At 40.2% G+C, this 17,125-nt stretch overlaps 1 protein-coding gene across 3 annotated transcripts in view; it reads right to left on the bottom strand.

The window, feature by feature from the left end:
* The window catches only part of Tusp (WD40 superfamily protein Tusp), a 69,810-nt gene that overhangs the window by 51,923 nt on the left and 762 nt on the right, over nt 1-17,125 (bottom strand). The window lies entirely within an intron of this gene.

The following is a 17,125-nucleotide window of genomic DNA, read 5'->3' as shown; positions in this document are numbered from 1 at the left end:
CTACAGCAGACGGATTCCGGCTCGGCCAATGCCAACGCGCCACGCTCAGCGGGACCTGTCGCAGAGGCGGAACCCGCCAGCTATAGCCGCGCTCTGATTGGCCCGTGTTTTTCGTTAATAACTTCTCAACAAAACGTCGGAGAACATTTCTGTAAAGGAAAAAGTTTTTCGATCAATACGAACGTAATCGATTATTTCGAAGTAAGCACGGTAACGACAGTTCGGCAAACGATCTGGAAAAATATAATTTTCGATTTCGAATCGTACTATATCGCCGAGCATTACGTGCTATTCGAACGCTCATTGCGCGCGTCGATAGGAAAACTAATTCCGCTCAGCGAGAAGTCGTAACCGGCGCGGCGCGGCCTGGCACTCCGCGTCCGGATCATAAAATTTTCCGTGCAATTTGCATTACGATCCATTCAATATCCGATAATACAGTCCGTCTCCTTTCGCGGCTGCAGCTTACCTAAATAGAAACGAGGGTAATAATTTCCACGATCGATCAGCGAGGCGGAACGGCCGCGATAACGGATTCCCTGAACCTTATGAATTCGTATCTCGGTCGGATTCGACTTTTCCAGAATTAAACGGATCGTTCTCGCGTGCGCTGGCTTGGGAACACCGTTCCCAAACACAACGACCTAGACGCCGACGACGACGACGATGACGACGGCGGCTGGCATCACTATTCGCCGGCACGTAACTCTTCCACTTAAGCGCGGTCGCGTCAGGTGGCGGGGGCTTCAATGTTAGAAGGGTTTCACCCCTTAGACCTGTCATACATATGTAGGCGTAATTACTCCAGCCGGCGCGAACCCTTAGAAAAATAAGCGGCTGGGGGATACGGGGTAAATTTTCGACTGGCCGCTCGACACCGGCAACCATTCGCAACCATTCGCTCGGAACCCCCCTACCCCTTCACTTCCCCACAATGGGTAGAAAAGGACCGACGTCCTTAACACTAGAACTACCGAGCCCTAAACGTGACGTAGACTTATCCCTTTATAATAACAGCAAGATTGAATTTGCTCAGGTTTCATACGATTTTTGTGGTAACATGTACTCCAAATTAGAGATACGAGGGTGGTCTAAAAAGTTTCCGACCTAACAAAGATATAAGGCATTTTTTCCTGAAAATTATTTTTATTTCTCTTCATAGTCGCCTTGTAAGTCTATACACTTCTCCCAGTGATGCTCCCATCTCTCCAGCCCGTCCCAATAGTACTTGACGTCTTTCTCTGCAGAATAGCTATTTACAAAGGTGATGGCTTCCTCATTTGATGAAAATCTCTGTCCTCCGAGTGCATCTTTTAACTTGGGGAACAAAAAGAAGTCGCTTGGAGCTAGATCTGGTGAGTAAGGTGGGTGATCAAGCAGTTCAAACCGTAATTCGTGGATTTTTGCCATGGCAATCGTTGAGGTGTGAGACGGCGCATTGTCTTGGTGGAAAAAGATTTTTTTTCTGCAAATGTGGCCGTTTTTCCGCAATTTCTGCCTTCAGCCTGTCAAGTAATGATGCGTAGTATGCTCCTGTAATGGTTTTCCCTTTTTGAAGATAATCAATAAAGATAACTCCACGACTGTCCCTGAAAACAGTCGCCATCACTTTCCCAGCCGAAGGAACGCCTTTGCCTTTTTTGGCGCCGATTCCCCATAGGCAGTCCACTGTTTTGACTGCATTTTTTATTCGGGAGTGTAATGGTGTATCCAAGTTTCGTCAACAGTAATTAGCCGGCGCCAAAACTCTGATTTATTGCGCCTAAATTGCGCCAAAAGAGCGATCGAAATGTTCATTCGAACACGTTTCTCATCCAACGTGAGCAAACACGGCACCCAACGCGCAGACAGCTTTCTCATGCCTAAATCTTCATTCAATATGTGACAAACACGTTCTTTGGACATATTCATGGCCTCTTCTATCTCTCTAAATTTAATTCGACGGTTGTCTAGCACCATTTAGTGAATTTTAGCGATGTTATCGTCACTGGTTGCAGTTTTTGGGCGTCCCGAACGTTCATCGTCACCCAAGCTGGTACGGCCACGTTTAAATTCAGCTGCCCAAAATTTCACGGTGGTAAATGATGGTGCAGAGTTCCCGTATACAGCGTCTAACTCTTCTTTGATTTGCGTAGGCGTATTGCCTTTCAAAAATAAATATTTAATCACAGCTCGATACTCGAGTTTTTCCATTTTCACAAAAACACTCACAGCAACTTACTCGAACGACTGTTAAACAATAACTGAGCGTCCGAAATGGCTGAAATTTTGGTGAGTACCTGTCAAAGCATGCACAAACACGCTCCAGTACTTTTGTCGACGAATACTGCCATATTCATGTTGAGGTCGGAAACTTTTCAGACCACCCTCAAGTTCTTGAGCTCCGGCGTCTCACTTTCAGGAATTGAGCGCTGCTCGAAAATGTAAGACAATGGATTTGGTTAACGAAACCGAGATAGTCTGTAACACTCCTAATGCTTCAGCTAGTATAACTTCGTACAATATCAGTATTTCTGCTTGTCTTTATATTTATATTTCTGAGGATTGCCAAAAGCACCGGTACAATTTAAAATCGATATGTCCACTAGTTTTGTTTAAAAAGAATTCTCAAAAGTGCCATTTTCTTATGATTCTCTTAACCACCACCATTCTCCGAGCCACTATGGAAAAATGATATTCGTATTCTCTAAGGACTGTGAAACACGCCCTTAATATTTAAAGTCGACACGTCTATTAGTATTGTTTAAAAAAATTCTCAAACATCGACGGTCCAGGTTCGATTCTTCAAAAGGATGCCGCGTAACAAATAAACGTGCAATAAAGAAAATTTTAAATTCAATAATGTTTGTAACGTTTGTTACCTCCCCAGAGGCGGTTTGTTGAGATTTTTCCGATTAAAATGAGTCCAAACATGGCGTAAATCGGTCTACTTTTATACACAGACTTCATACGTAGCAATCATACGTATGCCCTTGATGTCTTTACATTAGGTCTATAAAACTAGTCCGATGTACGTCGTGTTTGGACTCGTTTTACTCAGAAAAATCTCAACAATCCACTGACACTACGTTTGAGAATGTAAGACAAAAATGACTGAATTTGAAATTGACTTTATTGCATGATTATGGAATGGAGAAACCGGCGAGGTTTTCAAATTAACTCGATGCCTCGTCTCCTTTGTTTTCGCAACTAACGCGAACCTAACGGTTATTCGCCACTATTCTCTTTAATTAGTTGCCCTGCTGCGAGATCAGATCATCCGAACGCTACACTGTTCGTGTTAACCTTGACGATGGCTGGGTCAGTATGACCCCGTCCTCTGGATCTCCTGTTTAACGCTAGAACTATCAAGGCACGAAGTTTCTGAAGATTTCGAGTAAATATTACGTGGCAGCAAACAAACGTAATCTTTATGGGATCTTTATGTAAAATAAAAATTTTCTTCGTCGATTGCAACAAACGGGAGCCAGATAAAAATCCCTCGGGCTTTAATTCTTGCGTAAAGAAACGCGGTGCTTCGATCGGCCGCCATTTCGCTCAACGATATTTTCGCGAAGCAGATTTTAGGTGGCTATCTTAAGAACGAGTCGATTGGCACGATTTCGCAACGTTTCGGATTTTACTTCGCTTTGAATTTTTGCTGAGTGACTTGCATACATTTGCACGTTTATTTTGGTTTAGGCCGGGTAATGGACAGTACACTCTAAACGCGTTTTAAACGGAGGCTACACGTGTGTGTGTGTGAGTGTGTGACAGAGTGGTAGTGGGGCAGTAGGTCAGAGTAGGGTCGTAGACCAAGAAATTACCCCGCTGTTAGGTTGTTACCCTCCTGTTGACGTCATTGGTACGCAAAATATAGTTAACTAACACACTTCTTGCTCATCTTACCAGAAACTGTGTACGAAGCTTGTACTGCAGAGATAAATTATTCTTGTGACTGCATACACAATTATAGATTATTATCGCACATTTTTTCAAACACTTAACATTATACATTAATCTTTATCTTGACTTGAAATAAATCCAATGGCCCCGCCCCGACGAATATCCTTTCCACATAATAATTATTTTTTAAGACTGTTTACTATTGATATATTTATTTATTTATTATTGCTTTAAGTCAAGTGTCTTTATATCAAGTGTATCTTTATATATTGCTAACTGTTTGAAGCAAGAATTAAACAATTTGCAAAATTTGGACTCACCCTTCTCGAGGTCTCCAATTGTTACGGTTATTCTAAACATTAATGAAATACAATCAATCATCAGAGCATTTAGTGATTGTCTTTTAAATTTCATAAATATGTAAAGGACGTTTCCATTGTGGTTCAATATTATTTACTGGTTCGCGAGGGTTTCATCCCCCTTTGTAAATCACTCGATCGTTAATGAAACGTTCAGAAGAGTAATGATCGAACTATTGAGGATAATAGGGCAAAAATATATCGCAATTGTAAATCGAAACGGTTGTTTGCACAATAAAGTGGTGCAGAATATTTCACGAACGTTAAGTTCCTTTGAGTTTCAACCTCAACGGCTGGCAGCCTTCCCGCTGATTGACGGAACGCTTCATCCCCAATTTATTGCCCACTACACAATGTATCTTATTCGAGAACAATAAGTTGACTCGGCAATTAACTTTACGCTCTTGACGCCGCGCCGCGGTGAGATCGCGTGACACGAACAAAGAAGTTTTTTTACATCGCACGTATTATCCGATGAATAGCCGTACATAAAGCACTGTTTCAACAAAATCGAATGCATCGCTTTATCTTCTCTCGTATTAAGCATAATTAGACTTAGAATGATTTCAAACAGTATTCGGAAATTGTCGATGATCAAACTGTTGCAATTTTGCAAAAGAATTCTATACATTCTTATTATCCTGGTAAATCTGTATTTTTTGTTTAATAATTTGGAATTTGTAAACGAAGGAAATTTAGTTTCATATTTTCGAAAGACGAAATGCAAAGAAATAATCACAATGATTAGTCTCCTTATATAATTCTACGGATTTTAGAAAATTAAGAAAAATATCTACACTATTAGTTGTGATTATGTTTTAGTATTTTACCTTCCAAAAAATCGCATAAGATAACCCAATAAAATATGGAAACGTGTTCTCGTGTCTACACTGGTGGCAAACTAAACCGGAAGTTACGAGAATAATTGCGCTTACAGATATAAAACAGGGCACCCTGTATAGTGTTCTATGCATTAGAGTAAAAGTGGACGATAGCATCCATTACGTCGAAAGGAAATTCTATTTACACACGAGTACTTTTCTTTCTGACGTCGTGTGACTGAAAGACAAATCATCGGAAATTGGTTTACGATGAAGTGGGAACCGTATCGGATATTTGATATCCTTTTAATGGCTGGCCTGAATTAAAGTCGTGCGAATGGTCGCAGCAGTTTTCGGTATATCCGGTTTCAAAAAGTGCTGGCCCTCGCTTGCAACACTTTTCGTGCGACGGGTTTTACTGTCACGTGGACACGACGATGAAACTTTATTATCCGTAACACATCCGCGAACACCAAATCCATCTGTTGAATAGGCGTTATCATTTTATTAAAATCGCCTGGCGTTCCGATTTAATCAATGGCCAGACTAAAATCGATATTTCGCCACTTCGTTTCGTGGCTCGATGTTGCAGTATTTCCGAATTGTTTGCGTCATACTATCGCTAACAAGAACTGCGAAACACGCATCACTATACTACGGATTCCGTACGTTTATAATGAAAAATGAGTGCGTGCAATTTGAAGGAGCAGCGAGACTAAAAAAATTTGAAAATATTGATTTATCGTCTCCGGTTAATCAGAGTTACTAAAGAGAAAATAAGTACATTAAATTCAGATTTTTATATTGGTTAAATTATAAATTTTATGTACATTAATTGTGTATAGATGTAGAGTCGTTAGCATTTTTGCTCATCCACAAAAATATTAAGAATTTCCTTTTGCATTTTGGATATTTATAATAGTTTCTCTACTTTTATATTTTTGTTCGCTATGGTATTTAAATAATTAAATTTAAGAATATACCAAACCTGCAAATTAATTTCTTCCGACATCTAAGAAAATTTTCATAGAGTGACAAGTATCTTAGATTAAGATAATAATGTTGGAGGTATAATGTAGTAATGTCTCACTACAACAAGAACGAGGACTTCATGCAGCAAGTGCCTTGAACAATACAGGGACTCACGATGGTTCAGCCCGAGGAACAATAGGCTCGTTCCTCTCGATGGATCCTCGAAACGAGTCGAATTGCCAAACCTTCGCTGGTCTTGAGAACGATTTCGAGACATTTGCATTCGTTTTTTTTTTTTAGTATAATCAATCCAGAAACGAGTTTGAAAGGAAACGGTGAATTCCCGAACAGAGTTCGGATCGAACTTCTGATTCAAATTATTTGCGGATCTTTCGCGGAACTTTCTTCAACGTTAACTCGCCTATCTCCACTTGCCTTTCGCGGCTTTTTAAGTCGGCGAGAACTCGGTGACAGTCGCGAGTTCGGACCTTTAATTATTCAACAGTTAAAAGTGGCGCCTCCACGAATATGAATTGATAGCGCGTAAAATGTTTTGAATTTATTATGTTTTTCCTGACACGAGGATAACGGACTTGAAATTCATAACATTTGTCTCTTCGGCTCTGTGTTTAAAAATAATAAAAAGTATGGAAAAAACGAAAGCAGACATATAATTGAAATAATAGTAATTGTAGGGTTTCCATTGTCGCAATACTCGGGGTCTCATACATATTTAATTCGTTCGCATGTTTTTCGAAATAACGAATTGTTAAGATTTGCGTTGTCCGCTAACTAACAAGAGTGCAGCTCGAAAAAAAAAACACGCATATAGTGAAATCCAATAATTAAAAAAAGTGGAAAAGCAAAACAGAATTCGTTCCACGCAGACACTAACTCACAATCAAAATGGTTCGGTATTTCACCATCAGATAACGCACGGGCTTACATAACTTCGCTGCTTCCTATGAAAACAAGTTTCAAACATTTTTCACGGCAACATAAAAATTCTTAAAATATTTTTTTCTCCCTGACATTTGTGGAGCACAGAAATTCACAGTACACTACGTAAGAAGGAAAAATGAAACAGTTAAAATTATTGGAGATAGAAGATAATAAAGTCTCTAATCAAATTTATTAACAAACAAATATGCAACGTTCATGACAAATGTTTGCTGCCGAAGGATAAACTGTAATCCAATAAATGAGCACTTAACAGCATGTTATCGCGTTAGATTACGCGCACGGTATAATTATGCGTTCGTTAAGTATCACATTTTATTATCTGCATTAAGCCAAATATGAAAACTCGCTGCTTGTTCACCAAATTTAAACTATTTTATCTGAATATTAAACAGGGTTGCTTTTTAATTTGTTTTGAATTCTAGCATAATCTGCTTTTCAATTTTGGAGAGCCTCCTACATAATGCGATTTTATCTTCCGTTTCGTTCATCCTCCATCCGTTCCGCTAAATAAATAATAAAACGGGCTTATAAAAAGACAATTTCCGCAACCAGAGTCACTCTACGGATGCACGTGCGAGTGTACTCAAAATCATCACAAGATCGATTATGCTGAGCCGAAGCAGCTTTCAGTTTGCACACGCCCGCGCACCCTAAGTAGGGTTAATTCGATCTGCAAAGTTTGATGCGCAACGGAGAGCACAATCGATCAGAACTTATTACGCTTCCAACGTTCCTTGATCGGCGAATTCTGCTCGTTCGATGACTAATTCAGGTCCCGGAACTAATTGTTGATTAACGATTCGGTAAAATCGTTTTCCGTGCCGGTGGCGGCGATGAAAAGGTATCGCGCTAATTTAGCTCCATTACCGAAGGAATAATCAGATTGCAGTCGAATGATGGAATCGATTCGAACAAATTGACACGGACTTTCGATCGACCGTCTCCGCCTGTGACCCGTGTTTCAATTACTTCTTCCTGAAGACCTGCATAACGCCGTTCGATTCATCTTTCTGACGAAATCGAACGAAACGCGGCAATCAAGAAACTTTAACGTCAAACGCACCAGTCGTTGAATCATTAAGTCTAACTAGTTTGCTTCTAACATTGACAACATAAATTAATTTTATGTAAAATAAAAATTCTCCGGATTCATTGGAAGAAACTATAGCCACATGCAGTGTTTGCTCGATATATGTCCAAAACACGGGTCTAGCCAAAGACATATATCAGCGAGGAGAAAAGGACAGAGAAGTTCCAGAGTTTATGGCCCCTCAAGGGGTATACCCCGCGGCAGTGTAGGTATAGTTCCAGGACTTTTATCGGCTAGCCATTGGGGACGTATATAGAGTAAACACTGTACTGAGCTTAATAAATTGAAGACTATACAGTGGTTCACGAAAGTATTCGAACGCTTACGTTTACAAATTTTAATGAATAAAATAAGATGTACTAAACTAATCCGTATAGAACAATTTGGTATCTATAGTAAGGAGGAAGTCTCAAGATTATGTCTGTAAAATTTGAAAAGGATTCAACAACGTAGGCAGAAGTTGTGATATATTTATTAGAAACACGTATAATAAGCGACTCACAAAAGTATTCGAACGCTGCATATATTATTACATTATTTAATGTTAATATTTTGTTGGACCACCTTTAGCAGTAAGAATGTGTCTCAATCGACGTTCCATACTATAAACCAATGATTTTGTAAAAGTACACTCAATGGAATTCCATACTTCTATGATTATTTGTTTCAATACCTCCTTTGAAGTTATTCGATATTTATTTAATCTTTTTCCGATTTCAGCTCATTTTTCAATTGGATTTATGCCTGGACTTTGCGATGGAGTAGTTAACATATGTAGTGTGTTATATATGATCCATTCTTTCACAATTCCTGCAGTATGCTTGGGATTGTTATCTTGTTGGAAATGGAGGTCTTCCAATAATCCTAATTTACGAGCATTTTCTTTAAGGTTGTTCCTTAAAATATTTAAATACTTATATTTATCGAGTATTCCATCAATGAATGAGTTAGGTGTAAATTTTTTAATTTTTTAGGTGTAAATTAAATGAGTTTGGTATAAATTTTTAATTTCCAATTCCGTATTTGGTTTTCTCCAAACATAATTTTGACCATCTGATGCAAAGATGTTAAATTTAGACTCATCCGAAAAGATGACTTTATCCCAGAAAAAATGATCTTTATTGAGACATGCTTTTGCAAAGGCCAGTCTTTTTTTCGATTTACCGCATTAATATATGGCTTCTTTCGTGGTACACTGCCAATGAAAATCATTATTTCGTAAAATTCGTCGACATAATTCGGGATGAACTTCTTTATGAAACATATCAGCTACTATATATGTGAGTTTAGAAGCGGATATAGTAGGATCTTTTTTTATTTCGCGAATGATAATTTTCTGTTCTCTTTCAGTTAATTTCTTTCGTCGACCTGATCGAGCATTGTTCGCAATTGTTCCTTCATTTTTTGATTTTTTAATAATATAATGTATTGTAGACTTACTTCTGTTTATCATTTCTGCAATCTCGTTATATGATTTTCCATCCTTATGCAATCGAAGTATCATTTCTCTTTCACACTTTTGTGTTTCTGACTTTTTAGTCTTCATTTTAACTACTACTGTGCACAGTTCTACGTTGCTGTTGCGGAAACGATGCCACTGACCGTACCAATGTTTTCATGTAGTAGGAATGTGTACATTCCTTTCTAAGAAAGATGAAAACACATCAACAGCGTTACAGCGTTCGAATAATTTTGTGAGTTACTTATTACGCTTGTTTCTAATAAATATATCATAACTTCTGCCTACGCTGTTGAATTCTTTCCAAATTTTACTGACATAATCTTGAGGCTTCCCCCTTACTGCAGATACCAAATTGTTCTATACAGATTAGTTTAGTACATCTTATTTTATTCATTAAAATTTGTAAACGTAAGCGTTCGAATACTTTCGTGAGCCACTGTACATCGACATTCTTAAATTCTTTTAATATTTCTTCTGTTTTCAATGGCATCGATTCATAAATTCTGGAAATGCGTTCTTTAAGAAAACGTATGGAAAACACCGTCCGTTCCCAACTGTTGACCCTTTTATACTCGCGTGTAAAATAGCAGCTCGAAGCATTTGAACGCCATTAAAACGAGCAGAAATTTACGATGCTTGCTTATGACCCAAGAAGCCCTTGGGAATACATGTTAAAGCCATTACATGGGACGAACGTAAAACGGACAGGCGTCTTTGGTTTATGCCACGTTTACCGAGAATTTCGCAGCATTGTTCGCGGAACGATATCATTCCGTCGCAGAAAGCCCGTCAACGAGGGGGGATCTTCCTTTTCACGAAAGATGTCAAACTCTCGCGTGTTTCGCCGTGCAAACGTCCGGGGCTAATGATTCTAAAGCAGAGCTAGAGTCCCGTCCGAAAAAGGACGGTAAATTTTACGAAAAGGTGTTAGAGCGTGCTGTGTAAAACAAACTTTCTTCTCAGACTCGTATATTCATTAAACGAGGGCTTAATTAATCAGGAAGTATATCGCATCTCCGAAGTTGTTACACAACAGCTCCCCGCGGTTTCTACGACGCAACACGCCGCAGGATAGGATTTGTGTTCGAGCAATTATCTCAGCACCTGCGTCATTATATGTCATTAATACTGCCTCAGAGGTCAGCGAGCAACGCGATTCATCGTCTTCTTGTTCGATCGGTGTGGAATACAATGTCGTAAGCACGACATGATTGATTACTCGACTCCGGTTTTTATGCATTCACGACAGAAATGGGTAGATCAAAACAGTAAATCAACGACTTGTTATATTGGATTCACTTTATTTAAAAGAGAGACGAATGCAGACAATTTTTATTCTGCATAATAATCCGCAGCCTGTTCGTCGCTAACTTTAACATGTTTATTTGCATGGATTTATACAGGGTGTTCCCGAAATCGTGCAACAAGCGGCCAGGTGTTGATTCTACGTGCAAAAACGAATCGAAAAGAACTAATAACCTTTTCATTTTGCTTAACGCCTCGTTTTCGAGAGACACGAGTATGAGAATCCGTCGAGTTCGCGTCGTCTAGTATTATTCGCTAGAAGTAGAACCGGAAGTAGACCGTGAACAAACGGGTCAGCTGATTCCTATCTACCGGGACGCGTGTCCGTTGAATTTTGAAACTCGATTTACTCGAAAACGACGCGTCAAACGAAAAAATGTTATTGCTTTTTTTCGCCTTGTTTCTACACGTAGAATCACCACCCCGGCCGTTTGTAACGCAATTTCGGAAACTCCCTGTATTCGCACCGCTGAAACATTTTCGACCAAAAAAGTGGCTTCAGTCTCCTTCAGTATCGTGGACAAAAATGAACGATAAATGGCAAAAGTAAAGGCTCTGAGTTTTGAAATTAATCTAGGTATATGGTACTATTTTTTTTTTTTAACGAAATTGTCACGGTTAAAGTATCGGCAATTTCTCGAAAACGGGAAATTCAGTATCCTAATTTGGATCCACCGTATGTTAACCCTTTAGGCTTATTATTTTGTCCAGTATGGAACGGAGGGCCTGGGCTTCCCTTCAACAAGCAAGGAAAGATTACGTACGGTTCTGCTGCGGAGGGAATGCAACGTTTATCGATTCTGAATGGTCACGTTGATGGTGTGCCGTTTGCGGGAAGCGCGCCAAATTTCCAAGGAAATTTCCTTGTCAAAGGTCGGCTGAAGGTCGTGTCGCCTTTGGGTCACTGAATTCCTTTCGACGTCGATTGTATCGTCGCGCACGATAACTGTACCCGTTCGTTTTCTTCCGCTTTTATTCGCTCGGCCAAGCGCAGGATTCTCGTAATCGATCGGCGGAACTATGTATCGGGGAATCTCTGTTATCGGACACGAGATTTTTCAGCCACTTAGTCTTGTATAATGAACTCTGCATACTTGGAATGGCATGGCGGCGGGAGGGGAGGGGAGGGGAGGGGAAGAGAACTGATATGGCTGCCTGATATGACCGATCGATTTGCTTTAAGAATTTATGCACCGTGGTACATTCGTATTACCTCCTCGGACGTTTAAGTAGCTCCTGAATTTCTGGTGCAGGCATTTTAACGTCTTTAATCGGAATTTCTTAACCCGTGCGAACCTGTCGTATCATGGACGGTATCTACAGTTCGTTGGAATAAATTTACCGACGTGCACGCACGATTTTCAGTGACGCTACTGTACCATAAATGGGACGGGTGTACCCCAGCAACACATATATGAATTTATTATTTTGTCCCCGATGATTTGTATTCATAACTGAAATACATATCTGTGCGAGTATAGTGATTTTATGCAAAATAAACATTGTCTGCGTTCACTGTAAAATATAGGAGCCACATGTTTCTTTCTTAATATTTTTAGGAAGTTGAAAATAAAACAATAGTATTTTTTCCGTTTGCATTTTTCTCATAGACGCATAAAATCCGCAGTCTAAAAATTGCCAATCGGCGAAAAGTTCAGGATTCTACGGTTTCCAAATAGTTAATGAAAACAGTGTATCGATCGCTCGAATGAACAAACGCGTGGCGAATGCACCGAGAGTTTAACGAAGTTGGTAAACTGAATAATCATTGGACGTCATCAAATTGTAAAAAACAAAAATACGAAATGGCATTACGTTAAAGGGGACAGTTTTTTTTTTTAATTCCTTTTGTGCATTTGTGTTTTTAGTTTCTAGTTCATTTGTTCGTGTACTCGATGAAACGAATATAGTGACTGCGAACGTAGTGTATCAACGTTTCAGGAACGAAAGTACTTAGATGGATCGTTTCTGGGCCGAAACGACCCTTGGGTTTGGGTAAATACTCTCGACGAGCAGATGATTATGGGAAGATGCTGGTGAAGTGTATCAGCCGAATCCATTAATGACGATTCGTAGACAATGGACGGCTTTTTAGGAGTGAAAAACGCTTCTAGCGACGTGTATCTGATAAGATTTTCGCATAATAGCTGTACTATCACCAATTCGTTCGAAAAGCATCCATTAAAGGCATTATACTCCAATATTTTGTCGATTGTACAATGTATGACGATTGGACTGCGGATTTTATGCTTTTATGGCAAAAATGGGTGCCATTTAAAAGAGTACAAAGATTGAGAGAATTGAGAGAGTATCAATGTATTATTTTCCACTTTTTAAAGTTATCAGAAAAGCAAAGAAAATACCTTGTACCAGTTTCTTGCAATCGATGTTGACAATTTTTATTTTTCATTAAGATCCACAGTTGATGGACCCACAGTTCAATAGCATCGAATGCAGAAAATCTTTCGTGCTATAAATAGAAATACGTTGCGTGGATTGTTAAGGAAACGTATCGAGAGAGTGATACTGTTTAATGCAATCAGTTTCGCATTGGAAACGCGAAGATCGTCAATAACATTGATCCAAGCACTGGCAACAGTCGATTACAGAAAAGCATACAGCATGCTTCTCCATACATAGTTCAAACACCGGAATTGCGGGTGTTATAAACGCGCTGCCATATTTAGTCACGCTATCCGCGCCACGAAAGAACAGATTTCCGTAAACAATCGTAACTGGTCGTCAATGCGATCCGTAAAGTCTTCGTGTTTAATTTCGTCGAGCTTCATTTCGTCGTCAGCTATCTCTGCTTTGCAATTTTACCGAGTTTGATCCACAAAATATCCGAGTTAAATATTTGTTGCAATAAATATACGCTTCACTCAACTTCAATACAATATCACTCTCTTTTTACTCAATTATTAGGAAATAATTCAGAGTTATACGGTGGATCCAAAAAGTGCTCGAACACTGAATTTCTGATTCTCAAGAAATTGACGTAATTTCGTAAAAAATAATCGGAGGCCAATAAATCTGATCACATTTCGAAGCTTGATTACTCCACTTTTACACATGATGTTACCAATGATTTCGTACGATTTCTGTTGGGGGAGGGGTTTTGTAAGAGGTCCAATAATGATTTATCTTCAATGTTAAATTCGATAAAATTATTTTACTTGAAAAATTCAACTGAATTTAGGTTTCAGGAAGAAATAAAAAAACTGGGGAGCCACCGTTCCCTCTATATGAAGTGTCTTGCTATTTTGTCCACCACTCTACGATCCGGTGGTATTCGCAGGGTACAGGAGTACGAGCTCAGCCTCGACAAAGACAGCCGAAGAAAGCCCGACGCGCGACGGTCGTGAGGCACATTCGCTGCCTCCGACCATGAAAAGATCTAATCGAGACACCGAGCACGAACTTCATCTTCACCGTTGCGTCGGCTCGGGCGTCGTACGACACGTACACGAAACGAAAAGCAACCCCTCCGAATATCTGGCCACCCTCTCTCGCGTCTAAGCCGCTTCTACGCGGCGACGCATCCGCTTCCAACCCTGACGGATTCCAATCTCCACCCCGCTTTGATGCGGTCTCGAAACTCTCCCCGGTATTATTAACTGGGCTCGCGGATGCGCCGCAATCCCGGCGGAGTCGCGCGAACACCTCTTCCAGGCTCATAAAGACACGGGAAAACCGCTTTGTGCCTCGCCAAGCCTCGACTCGACGAGGCTTTGTTTAGAAGACGGCGTGCCACTCGCCTAGGCCTCTCTCTCTCTCTCTTTCCCTCTGTCTCCTTTCGAAATATTGCGCGGTTTCCGCCGCGGCGGGACCTACCCTGCATCTTCGATAATTAATCCCTAAACGAGCCTGCACCCGAACCGCAGTCTACTCGTTTGCTAGCCAGCGTTCACGCTCGCCAAGACTGGTCGAAGAAAATGCGTTAAAACGATGACCTTCCGACCCCTTTACCTTGATAGTCCGTTTCTTAGAGCTCGCTCCGGGGTGTCAAGGTTAGCCTGCATACAGTTACTCGCGTTAACGCATTCTCGCTGCCACTGCTACGCGTGTGCGACGATCGCATTCTCGCAATTTACTTAGCAACGGCCGAATTAATTTTATGCACGCGCCGTTTAAACTTCGCACGGCGGACCATTCTTATGAAACATATTTTTCAAGATAATTCAATCCCCACCGTCGTTCCTAGTGCGTTTGTCTAATTAACTCGCCGGAAAGTGAACAATCGAGTGATTGACCATTTTATACTCTGGGTCGAAACGGACCCGGCCTACGCCGTCACAGGGTTAATGCAAAAGTGGCGAAAGTCGATATTTGTCTGTCTGGTTTTAGCAGGACGTCTCAAGGTTTTAATCGCCGTTAAATAAAATGATTTTCATATCATCGTGACTTGCATACGACAGAAGTAGGCTACTGAGTTTATGCATTTGTGGCAAAAGTGAGTAGCGGAAACTTGACACAGTGATTGGAAGAGTTGAATAGCAATGTTACTTCCGACCAAGTAAAATTATTTTAGAAAAGGAAAGCGACGTTCAGTGGCTTCTGTGTTGTATAACCAATGGACAACATTTTGCATAAATTTCGCTGAAAATTGTTGCCGGATAAGACGAGGTTAATACGAGACACGCGGGGTGTACTATGTTTGCAAAAGCGGTTAAAAAGATATCAAAATGGCACAACAGACAGGTCAAAGTTAGTACCGTAGATAATTCTCGACATTAGCAACCAGCTGATACGTTATTTGCAACTATTAAGATTAAAATAAAACGAAAATGGATTTAGAATGACAAAAATAGTTTTATAATGCAAGAATTTCCATATCTCTGTTTTCAAGAATTCTATTATCTCTGTTTTCAAGAATTCTATTATCTCTGTTTTTTAAGGATTCTCTTAAAATACAAACTGCCGACTTGGTAAATTGCGTTTTTTACAACGCTTTCAAGAAACGTTGTTAAACTCGAGAACAAAACACCTTATCCGCAGTCGAGAATGTTTCGCGCGAACTCCACACTTTCTGAAAATCGTGACAAGATGTTTTCATCCTCTCGCACAGAGCGCATGCTTTAAAAAAAAAAAGACATCAGAAAAGCTACAAAATCCTCAAGTCCGTGTTTCCATTGCAACAGCTTCACTCATCCCATAAAAACTCGAACGATTAACTAATTAGCTGATGATTAACTGATTAACTAATTAGATTCCGGAAGAATTAGAGCTGAAGTGCGGGTCATTTTTACTTCCAGAGAAACGAATTTCGAGCGGCTTCGTTGAAACCCCTCCACCTCGTGCAATGTTCTTAAAGACGCGTTCAAACATTTTCTTCGCCCGCATCACAGATCTATCAACACTTTAATGACCGGTGTTACGTACGTGTGACATCATCGAGCCGGCGTTTATCGGCCATGATCGCGCAAATGAGTCTTCGGCTTGCGCTATCTTGTGCGAAGTCCTTCAGCCTGACTCCTTTACGTGCATCTACACGTTGTGCTACCGTCTAACGTATCACTGAAACTCTGTCAAAAGTTACGACGATTTGACTGGCTCCATCAGGTACATAAATTCCAAATAATTAACAGTAGTCCTGTCAAATTTTGCGAAACGCCCACGGGCCATTTTCGCGACTATACAAGCGCTTAAGACCATTCACAACATTATTTACCAATTATTCAAAACATACTTGTTAAGATATTTCTTGCAGACCCACAAGTCTTTGTTGTTTTAACATTGTATTCATTCAATTTAATTTCAATGAACGCAATGAAAACTCCAGTTAGAGATTGCGTGGTTCTGTAAAAGAAAGCTGAGGAAGCAACAAAACGTTAACGAGCAGATAATCGCGTTGCCTGTGTAAAACAATATTAAACATACACATCGCGAAAGAAACTTCTGGGGCAACAATACATTCGACAGAGACAATTTTTCAAGTCTAGGTGCTAGAAAGTGTCCGCACCAAATGAGCCAGAAGGCAGGCCATTTCCAAAAATTGTGCGTTCCATATTTGACCAAACAGGCCAGCGCAGTGTTCCCTGTGGAAAGTTTAGCATCGAGCCGATGGGTCAAACGTTCTCGTGTGTTTTTAATATTAAAAACAACGATGCTGAAGTATTTACAACGACCGTCGTACCGGAACTTCGCGGTCAACTTCTCCCAACACTCGCTTTCGAACAACTTACGAAGACTCCTCAAACTCCACTGCTGCCCTGATTCTATTTCAAAATGTTTTGTCGACGCGACAATAAAATCGCGAAGAGAAGCG

The sequence above is a fragment of the Halictus rubicundus genome, chromosome 10 (assembly GCF_050948215.1).
Source record: "Halictus rubicundus isolate RS-2024b chromosome 10, iyHalRubi1_principal, whole genome shotgun sequence".
Taxonomy (NCBI): Eukaryota; Metazoa; Arthropoda; class Insecta; order Hymenoptera; family Halictidae; genus Halictus; species Halictus rubicundus.
Note: the sequence above shows the minus strand (reverse complement) of the source record. Positions and strands in the feature narration are given on the sequence as shown.